The 14,139-nt window shown below is 42.2% G+C and overlaps 1 protein-coding gene across 3 annotated transcripts in view; it reads left to right on the forward strand.

Annotated features, from left to right (window-relative positions):
- ntn1a (netrin 1a) overlaps nucleotides 1–14,139 on the forward strand; it is a 94,868-nt gene that overhangs the window by 40,401 nt on the left and 40,328 nt on the right. The gene's annotated exons all lie outside the window — the stretch shown is intronic.

Below are 14,139 nucleotides of genomic sequence, written 5' to 3' on the forward strand. Positions count from 1 at the left end.
CTCACACCTAAAGGCGTAAATTATTTTTAAATTACAGTGGATAATTTTTGATAATAACTCAAGAGACCTCAAGTAAAATTTGATTTAATATCATTTATTATTGAAGGAACAAAGTTTTAACACCAAAGTTATTGTTCATTTGTGTCGGATGAGAAAGGTCTGGTTTGAAATAACCGTTTTATGGAACATTATACATTATGCTCAAAAGTCAGGAGAGGTGTCCACATACTTTAGGCCATATGAAGCATACTGTAACAAAGAAATTTAAACGTCACTATGAAAATATGTCCTAGTGAGGCATCGCTTTAAAATGTATATCTGCTGAATTCACATTAAATAAAGAGCAGACGGAAAGTGTGCCGGTTCCGCCGTCTCCGTGTTTTTGGTTCTGGTGGTTTAGCTCATATAAACATGTTTAAGTGATGACAGAAAGTTTAAAAAAGTGAACAAAGGCTTGATGCCCATTGAAAAACTCAAGTTTTTTTTTAGCTCAGCTTATCCCACATCACGGCCTTCCTTAAAACTGTCTGTCGTAAAGATCAGATGCAGCACGTCTGGAACCCAGGAAACCACCAACATTTGAGATGTTAAGAAAAAATAAAAAAAATGAATGGAGCTGATTTGTCTACAGCTTACACCCTTAGCCCTACACACAAACATACACATACACTGTGTAGGCCAGTGAAGTTCTTCCACACCAGACTCGCTCATCCATGTCTTTATGGACCTTGCTTTGTGCACTGGTGCGCAGTCATGTTGGAACAGGAAGGGGCCATCCCCAAACTGTTCCCACAAAGCTGGGAGCATGAAATTGTCCAAAATCTCTTGGTATGCTGAAGCATTGAGAGTTTCTTTCACTGGAACTAAGGGGCCGAGCCCAACTCCTGAAAAACAACCCCACACCATAATCCCCCCTCCACCAAACTTTACATTCGGCACAATGCAGTCAGACAAGTACCGTTCTCCTGGCATCCGGCAAACCCAGACTCATCAATTGGATTGCCAGACAGAAAAGCATGATTTGTCACTTCAAAGAACACGTCTCCATTTCTCTAGGGTCCAGTGGCGGCGTGCTTTATACCACTGCAGCCGACGCTTTGCATTGCGCTTGGTGATGTAAGGCCACATGAAGTTATGTGGCCTAACACTTCGTGGCCGAGTTGCTGTCGTTCCCAATCGCTTCCACTTTGTTATAACACCACTGACAGTCAACTGTGGAATATTTAGTAGTGAGGAAATTTCACGACTGGACTTGTTGCACAGGTGGCATCCTATCACGGTACCACGCTGGAATTCACTGAGCTCCTGAGAGCGACCCATTCTTTCACAAATGTTTGTAGAAGCAGTCTGCATGTCTAGATGCTTGGTTTTATACACCTGTGGCCATGGAAGTGATTGGAACTTCTCAATTCGGGGCCAGTGATAGCTCAGTGGGTAAGGTACTGGACTAGTAAACAGAAGGTTGCCGGTTCAAGCCCCGCCACCACCTAGTTGCCACTGTTGGGCCCCTGAGCAAGGCCCTTAACCCTCAATTGCTCATCGTGTTCTGCTCATTCTGTAAGTCGCTTTGGATAAAAGCGTCTGCTAAATGCTGAAAATGTAAATGTAAAATTTGGATGGGTGAGTGAATACTTTTGGCAATATAGTGTATTTATCTCATCAAATTAGGCAGAACGCTCATACTTGTTTATCCGTCCAGCTGAATAATGAATGTATAAACCACAGCTGATGAGTCCTCATCCAAGACCACGTTTTAATGTTATATTGTCTGGATTTGTCAGATGCTGACAGGGGATTCCGGCGTGGAAGTGTTCCTGCATGCATGAGTCAGCTCCTTGATTAGACAGTAGGAGTCACAGTTTCAGCTGCAAGTGTGTGGTTCAACATTGCATGCTCTGCATTGGTTGAATGAATTGCTTAAGATTGGCTATACTCCTTCAGACGGCCCGTAGGTTTAAATGCTATTACAGCTATGCAAGACTGATTTTATGACTTGTTGCAAAATGTTTAATAAGGATCCAATTCACAGTGCAGAACAACAAAGTGAGTGTGTTTATTTTCGGCCTGTAATGGCAGATTCATAAAACTCTCATCAGCACGTTGTCAGAGAATTAAAACTCTTTCAACTCAATAGACATATTTATGACACTTTGTTCTGGTGCTCACTGGCTCAGCAGCCTAATACCCACCACTTCTGAGATCTGAGTTAGAATCTCAGCTGTGCTATCGACCAGTCAGGGGTCTACACAGACACTATTAGCTGTGTGTGTTGTGGGGATGGTCATAGCCCTGCTGCCTCGGACTGAAATGTTGCAATCTTTCAGCCACCATGACTGGCCTGTGAGAGGAGCTTTCTACATTTTTATCCATAGGCAATTACTGCTGGCCTATACCGATTAATAATCAGGAAGTCTGTTCTGTAGTTATTTACTGCCTTACGGTAATTAACTGGGATTTCTGTGGGCAAGTGTAATTTTTTATTTAATGAATAAAGGTTAATACAAAGATCCAGCTTATTGTAACAGGTAAAAAAATTCGCTCAGGTGGCGCAGCGGTAAAAACCCACGCTAGAACCAGAGCTGGGATCTCGAATACATCGTATCAAATCTCAGCTCTGCCTGCCGGGTAGGCTGAACAGCCACATGAACATCGATTGGCCTGTTGTTCAGATATGGGCGGGATTAAGCCTGATAGGGTCTCTCTCATCACTAATGCAATTACGACCTCTGCTGGCTGATCGATGGTGCCTGCACAGTGATGAAAAAAGAGTGCTCTCAGGGCAATTGAACACGGTAAAAGGGAGAAAAAGGGGAGAAAGAAGGGGCACATTCTTTCTTAATGCCACTGGATTTGTAATAGGGTGTCTGAAAAGCTCATGGTCATGTACCTACGTACATTTGCCCGTACACTGTATTTTGCTAACTCCCTTGTATTTACCCTGTACCCTCAGACGGGTCCAGTCCACAGTTTAAAAACCACTGCTTTGAAATCCTACAGCGTGTGTGAATACAAGTTTGACACTTTCCTGTTGGACCACACGGATGTGGAGTGTGATTCACACGCTGAGGAATGTTCTTCTCTTCACAAATAAATAATCACTGCGGCTAAATTGCTGTTTTTCACTAAACGATCAACATTGCACTTTTACAATCCTGTAATAACAGCGACTCAGAGATCTGAGGCATCACTTTTTTCTCCCGCCCCTCACTGTCCATCACTTTTAGGACTTGCACTGATCACGTTCCAGATTTCAGAACCTCGCCTGGAACTACTTCCTGTTTCCACTGTTTGTGTTGGGTTCTTGGATCTGTAAGTAGTTCTTTGTTGTGTTTCTCTTTTTGCTGTGCCTTTCTGGTGTGCTGTGTTTGTTGTTATGGAAGATACCAAGGAAAAACTGCTTTGTCAAATAAACACAAACACACAGTCGAGGCTGAAAGGCTTTGTACGTCATATCTAAATACTTTTGGTTCTGACTGGGGCAGTCATCTGTGTTCAGTGAAGGAATCCAGAGCAGAACTAAACCAGATGTTTAAAGGAAGGTTTATAAAAATATTTTAGTAGTTTGAATCCCTCCGGCTCATCAAATGTTGCAAAGATTTTAAACCCACAGGATGCTTTTGTGAAGTTTTCTACTAGATTTTCATACAGAGATTCACTTCCATTCAGTAACATGAGCATTATTACTCAAGTCGGGCACAAAAAGATCACTTCACCCCAAAAGTGTTAAACAGGGGTGGGGTCAGGGCTCTCTGCAGCACAGTCATGCATTTTCCCCCTTTTTTTTTTACCAATTTAGCCATGCCCAGTTCCCTAGTTTTATCTCCTCTCATGCTGCAGACCCTGACCAAGAAGGGCCACACCTAACAATACAGTAGAGTTCAGTGTCCATCATACCTCCAGATATTGAGCCATGATCCATTAATCCAGAGAAAACCATTTTCACCATGCCAGAGCCCAATGGTGGTGTGCTTTACACAACTAATGGCACACAGAAGTCTTAAGCTTGTGTGCTGGGCAGGAATACCTTGGACAAAGCACCAATCCATCCATCTTTGGCCACCCCTGAACAAAAGCAATCATGTCTGTGTAAAAGCCTGGCTGGTCAAGTGCTGGGCACTGGACAGTGCACCAACCCATCACAGGGCTTTGGCCACCCCCAGACATAAGCAATCATGTCTGTGTAGACGCCTGGCTGGTCTAGTGCTGGGCAGGAATACACTGGACAGGGCACCAACCCATCACAGGATTTTGGCCCGCCCGGACATAAGCAATCATGTCCGTGTAGAAGCCTGGCTGACCAATAGCATCGCTGAGATTCAAACCTGTTTCTCAACATTGGTGGGCTAGTGATAGACCACTTACGTCCTTTAACCAAATGTCACTTTGAAAAGACTAGCAGCTCTTGTTCCTGTGATGAATTGGTGCTTTGTTCAGGGTATTCCTGCTTTGTGCTCAGTGTTTCCCAGAGAAACCAGGCCCACTGCGACCCTGACCAGCATTGATGAAAATAAAATGAATAGCTCTGTTGTTGTGTGTGTGTAGTTTTAAAACTGCATGTATTTAACGATGTATTCAACATTTTTGACGTTCAGGAAAAACAGCAATCACACCAAGAGCAGAAAAAAGTCTTTTGACGTCAGTTTAAAAGCTTCAGAACTAAAACAGATGTTGAAAGAAATTTTTTGTTACCCTTTTCTTCCCTATGGAATGAGAAACAAAATGAAAACGTAAGAAAGAAACAAAAACTAAAACAATGTGCCTTTGATCAGATGGAGAGAAGTGGACATGGTGGAGAGGTGAGATTGGTTTCACTTTCATGCTAATACACCTTTAACACGAGACACATTTGAGACGGTGCCTTGCATCAAGCTTCTCCTCCCAGCGTGCTCTGGGTTTTATTACCATTCACCGAAACACCTGTACAGTCCTTACTCGAACCGTCCCACGGCTAATGGAAGACACATGTGAGCTCTGTCAAACAAAAACATGGCAGAGAACATGTTCTCTCAAACCTGAATCATGATACAGACACTACTAAATATAGTCCACAAGTCTGAGATTAAATCGGTTATCAGATTCTAATTCCTGTTTCTTTACAACTGACCTGTATTGTAAGATCAATTCTTCAGTTTGTGTAGCTGTTGTGGCGGTGAGAAGCTGATTCTTCATCCAGCCTCACCTCCCTCAGATACAGTTAATTGTATCTGTTGAACTCCCATCCAGGCTCATGGTAAGAGATTCCTGTCTCAGCAGAGGTGGGCTAGCAAAGCACCCCATCGCCTAAATTTAACAGAGTAAATGAAGGTCAGTTTGCTTAAGTTTATTTTTCTTTCTGAGCTGTTTGCCCCGAGAGGGCCCAGAATGTTCAGGTCATTTCAGTTCAGGTGGTTCATCTGTGTTAAGTTAAGACATACAGCGATGAATCCAGAGCAGAACTAAATAAGATGTTCAACGGACGGTTTCTAAAAATATTTGAGGAGTTTGATTCCCTGATCAAACGTTACACAGATTTCAAATCCACAAAATGCTTTTGACTAGATTTTGAAACATGACTACATGGATCAGTACCATTCAGTATCATGAGCATTATTACTGAGGTCTGGCACTGGTCTGGTTTCACAGCCCCTCTGGACACATTTTGCTTTCCCCTAGAAGCGGTTCTCCAAAGTGCCTGTTCTGTGGTTTCCCAATTATTTCTTCCAGTTTTTTTCATTGTTTGAAGTAAAGCACCAGCTAGATGTTAACTTTGTCCTCACTTCTGTATAATAGTCCGCTGCAGCCGCCTGAATGTAAACATGTGATCTAAAAGCACTTAGTGGTTCTGGGTTTTGCTGTTAGTACACAATGTGTTAGAAATGGTAAATAAACGACACCAGTCTTACCACCCAACTGAATCCGAGGATCAAGAATTTTGAGGTCATTTTTCTTCTTCGTTGTTCCTTCCACTTTCTGCGATACACAAGTTTCAGCGGCAGCAAAAGAGCACCAGAGCCTAATACAACCTCCACTATGCTTAACAGTAGGTACAGACCACACAACTCTCCTCCAGAAACGTTTCCATGTGCTCACTTGAGCTGCCGAATTTAAACCAGTTGCTTCTTTCTTGCATAGCAGCGTCCAAACCTATGTGATGTAAACTTGCTTCTACTTAATGAAAGACCTGGTTTTGGTGGTTCTTAAATTACATTTGACCATTGAGACAAATTGTCCTACAGCATAAGGTGCTATTTTGTGTTTTCTTACCAAAAGAGACCACTAGTCCATGTGCTTTTGACCTACATTGTTTGTACAGATAATCCTAGGTGCTGGAGTTACCAGAAAATTGACATTTCTCCAACTGACATTTCTGACTTGTGAACATCTATAATCAGCTTTATAGACCCATTACAGCGCTTGAGTCTTAGCCTAATGGTTACTGTCAGACTCACCCTATTTATAAGGACACAGCTTTTCGGACAAGGAAGCCTGTGTTCCTATTATTCATTTCACAGAAAAGCAACTTACATTGAAATCTGAGAGTCGCTCAGATTGTGCAGCAGTAAAATATGTGAGCCTACCAGTGCTAGGATCTCAAACTCTTTAGTACTTATCTCAGCTCTGCTACTGGCCAGCCGGGCACCTACAGAAACACACAATTGGCTGTGTGTCTGTAGGGGGATGGACAATCACTGAAAAAGTATGACCTCTGCTGAGGTTGAGGCGCCTGCATGATGGGCGAACGATCACGGATGGCAGTGTGTGACTCTCCGCATGCAATACTGTACTCATTGAGACCCCACTCCTGGCAGGTGAAAAGAAGCAATTGGCAGCTGCATGCTTGTCAGCAAGAGTGCGTGACAGCCTTGGACCTTGTCGATTGGGGGTGGGGGTGGTAACAGCAATAAGATAGAGAGAACTCCAATTGGCAGTGACTGGACTGGGTGAAAAAAAGGAAAAAACTAAATAATTGATCAAAAAAATTTTGGATCCAAGACTTTTCTCATGTTCAGAGACTCCCACGCTAATCACGTTACTCTGTAGGTCGCCCTCAGGATTACCGCTGAGCTCACATTCTCCCTATGTTTATTTAAAATCTGAGCTGCCACTTAGCTTTTGGGGGTCACCCGGCACCCTGTACTGTTACCCCCAAAACCTCATGGAGCTTCCAAACAATCCTGCAGCTCATTAAACACACCTGCTAAATGAGGACAAAACACACAGCTGAACCAGAGCAGCTAGAACACAACAGACTGTTAGAATATCACTGTGTGTGTGTGTGCAGCTGGCTAATATAAAAGCCCACGACTGTGAAGACCCAGCTTTAAGTCTCATCAATGCCATATGAGAGGGAAATGCATTGTGAAATGCCTTGGGTCATGGTTGCTATGTATGTGCTTCATGGTCATCTACTGTCCAAACCATTTCTGAAATCAGTGAAATCAGACGAGGAACTGATAGGAAAGTGAGGAAGATGCTGCAAATGTTCTCCACACTATAATCCAATCCAGGTGCAGGTCAGCTTCAGCTACATTCTTGATAAAGATGGTCATTGTTGGAAATGTTTCTGAGAAGGACACATGACACATCAAATTTGTCCAAAGTAAGGAAGAAAGCAGTCCTTGTACTGGTCAGGTCATCCATAATTACAGTAGGCTTTGTCATGATGGATGGTTTTCAACTGTGGACTGACAGCACATGAATGTTTTAATCAAGAGAAGATTTCAGTACCGGCTTCTTTGTGACTTTTTTTAAGGTCTTTGATGTTGTAACATAATAGATTCCAAACTAATGAAGAGGCACATTTTTAAAACTTTCATTAAAAATAGGATTATCAAAGTTGCTACAAGTGTGAAGTTCTAAAGCCAGAGTCAGTCATGGCATACAGGTATTAGTGATCATGACATTGGGTACCTTGTACATGTGTGAGGGCATCATTAATACTAAAATATGTCTACACATTTTGGAGCAACACATACTTCTTTTAGATGCTGTATTGTTCCTGGACATTCAGACGGTCCATGTGTTACACAGCGAGGCTTTGTAATCTAGTGCTAATGGGTGCTAGACTGACCTGCCTGCAGAACAGAACTGGCTCCTATTAAAACTTACAATATGGAGCGGAAAACGGGCACAGCAAAAGAATGATAAAAAAAATCCATTTTTAAAACTGGATCAGTTGGTGCCTTCAGTCTACAAACCATAAGGAAAGGTTATAAAACACAGTTGTCTACATGTTGTCTTTTTGGGAAAATGCTGCAAACACCAAATTTAGTAAACATCAAGAGAACCGACAAATCACTGCTTTCTGTATTTACTAGCATTTTATATATTTCTGAAGTTGGCATGAATATACAGGGCTCTAGAGTGCGACCAATTTGGTCGCACATGCGACCTAATTTCTCAATGGTGCGACTAAAAAAAATCTCAGGTCGCACCGGTGCGACCAGGCGTCCGAGGGAAAAAAAAAACAACACACATTAGGCCAATATCATGGTCTAAACCAATCAGAGATAGTGAAGGGCGGGACAATATTGTAGTGGTGATATGTGAGCGACATTCAGCTCAGCCAATCAGAATGCAGCACCACGTGCGTTCGGACGTTCTGCAGTAAGTTTAGTTTTGTATGTGAGACTCGCCGGATGTCCCCAGAATGGAAGTTCGGGTTCTGGAGCTCGGCGGTGTAAAGTGTTGTAACGCTCACTTAAGTCCTGACTAAACAGTTAAAGTGACTCTACCCTGTCGTGTGTCTTTATTCCCACACCTCCACCACCGCACAGCAAAAGACCCGCAGCATCCCCACCGGACAGCGGCTAGGTGAGCCGACCCTCTACAGTAGCAAGGGGCTAATGCTAGCGGTAAAGTGCCGCGATAGTGAAAGTAAAAACACGACAATATTTTCGTTAAGTAAAATATAAAAATAACTAAAAGACCAAAATATATTACAATACATGTAGTCAAAATACACAGTGAGTGCACCGCAAGCGATTTTGGGAATCTGTGTAAAAGATTCAGTAAAGCCGATAATATAATGCACTGCATTTAAGATTACACTCTAACACACACACAAACATATACATATAATTTTAAATATACACACACATATAAATAGATATACACACATACATACACATTTACTCTATTATTTTTATAATTTTTATAAGTGTGCTATAATTAGTCTGTAATACTATAATTAACTGTAAAGAAGACAGTGGCCGGCAATAGTATATTTGTGACTGGTTCTAATACATTTCGAATTGAAAGGCTGAAAAAGCCCAATGCATCTATAAAACACATTACATGCCGTGATAAATGCACTGCCCAAGTGTCCCCTCTCCCCACTGCCTTTCAGTGGCAGGCAGCAGCAAACAGATCATCAGACGAGGCCATGTTGACCAGATTGTTAGTTATTTCCAAGTCAATATTGCCTGTATGGACAGTGATTAAAAAAAAAAAAAAAAAAAGTGAACCTGTAAAACTGCGGTGTTAAATGCGATGCGGTCGAAAATTTGGGTGCACCTAACTTTTGTGCTGGTGCACCTAAGAAAAAAAGTTAGGTGCACCAGTGCAACCAGTGCAAAAAGTTAGTCTAGAGCCCTGATATATATGAATATTTGGGCTTAATAAATAAATAATAAATATTTCTATTAGGGCTGGCACCGATCCGATACTCCGTATCGGTATCGGTCCGATATTGGCCCAAATCACTGGATCGGATATCGGAAGGAAAAAAAGGTGTAATCCGATCTGATACTGTTGCTTAATGTAAATAAAACTTAATGTCAATAACACTTAGTTTAAATAAGGCCATTGTTTGTGTGTAAAGCAAATAACACACAAAGATACATTCCAACAGAGTGTCGTTTATTGCCACTCACTTGGCAACTGCCGTAACAAGGTGCATCTTGATGACATCATTAACATGTGCCACTGATCTACAACTCATCTGCAACAGCCATTCAGAAATTAAAACACACTGATCTACTTTTAGCATTTAAAAAAATCATTTACTACTGCCACATCTAAAAACAATGTTTAAACACAATAAAAATCACTTTATAAATGATAAATCGCTCACCCGAGATAAAGAACCTATCTTGTCCCGGCTTGGAGATCTCTCACATCCTCAACAATTGATCCATTAGGGTTATGAAATAAAACAAACTACACCGTTTCCCGTTTAGCCTCAGACGTCCTCTTCAAAATCCAGCAGGGTTTAATCATCTAAAAACGTGATACAACTTTAATGGAAAATCTCAACTCTGTGTAAATTCTAATTGGTCCATCGCGTTTGATTGACATCCACATCTTCCAGTTGTAGACACTTTGGACGACACGGCCTAAAGCGAGATGTCACGTGAACAACAGTTTGAACGTAAGTGAAACCAGAAATGCTGCTAAATGTTCTGTGTGTAAAAGTGAAAATAAAAACAGCAGTTTTGTGTAAGTGTAATGTTGTAGGTTCTGTATTTATTCCTTTAGAATATTTGTTTCACAGTCTGAGCATTGTTATTTAGATAGCTAGTTTACCCATGGTGCATTGAATATTATGTATTATTACTGCTTAGTTGTTTGAGAGGAGAAATGACGGTATCGGATTGGTATCGGTATCGGCAGATACTCAATTTGCAGTATCGGTATCAGACATAAAAAAGTGGTATCAAGCCAGCCCTAGTTTCTATAAAATGATAATAATTGGCCCTCTGGTATTTTAACAGTTAAAACTCTAGTTGTGTCTGTAGAAAGTTTACACACTCCTGCATTACCGTGTGAGAGCTGACAGGCGGATTAAACTCTGTTATAGGCACAAAATGCCAAAACACTCCTCAACCTATCATTGGGCCGTCTCCATGACAACTAATCACAAAAAAGATCAAAGTTTGTATTATTATTATTATTTTATACGCTCCATCAGACACAAACATTTACTCAACACGAGAGCGCAGCTAATTACATATTCTACAGCAAGCAGAGCTAATTAGTCATCACTCTCTCTCTCTCTCTCGCTCTCTCTCTCTCTCTCTCTCTCTCTCACACACACACTTATCTATAATATCTCCTCTAAGTGAATGGGGTGGATGTGTGAGAAGAGTGTTTAGGTTGGTGGAGTGTTCTCTCAGACATGCTGAGTGATGTGATGGAACTCACACTCTTCTCACCGTCTCTGAGAACTGAAAGTACCCTCATACTGCTCACTTCAGACAGAGGGTTATGTTTTACCCCCTTTCATATAAAGCAACATTTCAGTCTCACACTACAGATAAGGTGAGATGAGTGAGGACTGTGAGGAATGAGGGAATGTGCTGTAGAAACTGTTTCATGAGGTTCATTCACCTCCTCGTTTGAGCACCTTTCTGATTCCAAATACCCGAAATGTGACCGAGTGCGTCCAGGTGTTTTCACACTTGCTTCATTTTCCTCAGACTTGAGACTTTTGGACCTCAAGTTCAGTACAAAGAAGGTTTTAAGCTCCACTCCAAGCTTCAGGTTGTGTGTGTGTGTGTGTTTGTGTACGTGAGGTTAGTGTGTTGACCTGAGACGTAACGTAACACAGCCTTTGTGTTTCCACTATTGAGATGCAACCACCCTGAATCCTGCATACACACCAGGTACAGGTGTGTGTGTGTTTGTGTATGTGTGTGTGTGTGTGTGTTCGAGGGAAACAGAACAACATTAAAACAGCTGAACTTCTTTCCCGCCACCCCTGTGTGTGTAGGGGAGATTTGGGGTGTTGCGGTGGGTGAACACAAACATGTTTGGCATTACAAACCTTTACAGATGGTGTTAAGCCCTAGTGATAGTTCTTTTTTTGGAGGGGGGGGGGGGGGGGGATTTGAGCAGAACAGCGTTCCCACATGTTTCCATCCACCTTTCAGCCATAAACCCTAACACATTTTTCTAAATGTTTCATCGCATTACCCTTCAAGAGTATCAGTTGTAGTAAATTCCCTTTATAATAATAATAATAATAATAATAATATGGCATTTGCCAAAAAAACACAAAAGTTTGTGCATCCTGGTCAAATAACATATTATTATAGTTTAAAAAATATTTTTCTTAAAATGTTTGCACAGATACTTATGTGATGATTAGAGATGCATGAGTACCGATACTAGTATTGGGTATTTGCCCGATACCGCACTCATTAACTTGTACTCGTACTTGCAAACGAGGCTCCGATACTAAACATCCGATACCGTGTACCTAGTGCACGTTGCTGCGTTATGCCTAGTTCACACTACACGATTTTTGCCCTGATTTTCACTCGGCGACTGGTCGGCGCTAGATTTGCCGGCGTTCGCTCGGCGATCAAAACTCGGCTCTCGATCGCTAAGTGTGAACTACCCAACAACTCGATCCGACCGGCTCGCTGAGTGCTTGGCGACCGGATCGAGTTTTCTAGCATGTCAGATATCTGATCCAATAGGTATTGGTATCGGTATCGGCAAGTACAAAAATACATGTACTTGTACTCGGCTGGGAAAAAATGGTATTGATGCATCCCTAGTGATGATTATAAAAATGAATGTACAAAAAGTGCCAAAAGTCTTAGAACTTAATTTCCTCTTTAGCTTTTAAGTGACTGATTGGGCCGTGTTTGGTCACCTGGTTTTGTAGCTGCTGCTGGCAGATTTTTGTTCTCATGTTTTTCCATGGGTGACGTAGCAGCGTCCTGATTTGGTAGCTGCTGCAGGGTTTGCTGTAGTGAGCATTTGGTTTTTAGTTTGATGAACTGAGTAGCTGGCGAAGTTGCTTGCTTGATGGCTAGCTGAGTAGCTGGAGGAGCTGCTAGCTTGACGGTGGACTAAGTAGCTGGCAGAGTTGATCGCTCTACAGTGGCCTGAGTAATTGCCAGACCTGCTAGCTTGATGGTAGACAGCATGGAGTGATGTGGAGTTGCTAGGTTGACTGTTGACTGAGTAGCTGGTGGAGCTGATAGCTCAGTGGTGGATTATGTAGCTGGCAGAGTTGCATGCCAGTGCTCATTTGTCTCTTCCTGAGTCTGTCCCTGTGTTTTCAGGGTTAAATGCATTGTATGGAGTGCAGCGTTTCTGATCCAATAATGCAGTTGCCTGTCTTATCTTCTCTCGAGTCATGCCTGAGGTTTTGCTCCTGTTTTTTATTTTTCATTTTATTTAAAATTAGCCAGTTTATCCTTGGCAGAGCTGCAGTGGGTTCAGTTCCACCGGGAAACACTGGGCGCCAGGCCAGGGCCTTTCACTCTCACTCAGCCACCAAATGAAGCCATGCTGTTAATTTCAAACATTTTTGTTTTTTTAATTATTTTGTTTATTTAGTAATTACTAGTCCTAACCGCTTATCCAATCAGGGTCGTGGGGGGTGCTGGAGCCTATCCCAGCTTTTCAATGGGCGCAAGGCACACAGTAACACCCCGGATGGGCCGCCAGTCCATCGCAGAGCAGACACACATACACATACCTATTCACCTATAGGGCAATTCAGTGTCTCCAGTTAACCTAACTGCATGTCTTTGGACTGTGAGAGAAAACCGGAGCTCCCGGAGGAAACCCACGCAGACACGGGGAGAACATGCAAACTCCGCACAGAAAGGACTCGGACCGCCCCGCCTGGGGATCGAACCCAGAACCTTCCTGCTGTGAGGCGACAGTGCTACCCACTGAGCAACCGTGCCGCCCATTTAGTAATTATAGTTCACTTTTTTTCTCTTTGAGTGGCTTTAGAGCTACATTATTGTTCTGCCTTTGTTAAGCCTTTTGCAGTCCAGTTAATCCCCTAAATATCGCACCGGGCGCCAAGTTTAACAAAATAAATGGTTGTGTAAAGTTTAGCATCAGAAGTTGGTGGAGCAAAATAAATCAGCGCAGCAACTTCCATTAAAATAAATCTAATTTAATGTGTGGTAATTTGTATCCAAAGATCTGGTGTGATTTGACCGATGTGTCTGTAAGTCCTGTAAAGCTTATGCAAGCTGCTCTGTTACCCAAGTGGAACGTAACTTCTAACTTTCTTGTTTCACAGTGTGTGTGTGTGTGTGTGTGTGTGTGTGTGTGTGACTCACCTGTATTGCTGCAACATTAAAAGCTTAAGAAATCTGGACATCAAATGCAGTAAAACGTCCATTCTGTCAGTAAGCTTATGATGTCATTTCCTCTAAATGTGGTTTTGTGTCACTGTGTCTG

Source organism: Trichomycterus rosablanca, chromosome 6 (assembly GCF_030014385.1).
Source record: "Trichomycterus rosablanca isolate fTriRos1 chromosome 6, fTriRos1.hap1, whole genome shotgun sequence".
NCBI classification, from domain to species: domain Eukaryota; kingdom Metazoa; phylum Chordata; class Actinopteri; order Siluriformes; family Trichomycteridae; genus Trichomycterus; species Trichomycterus rosablanca.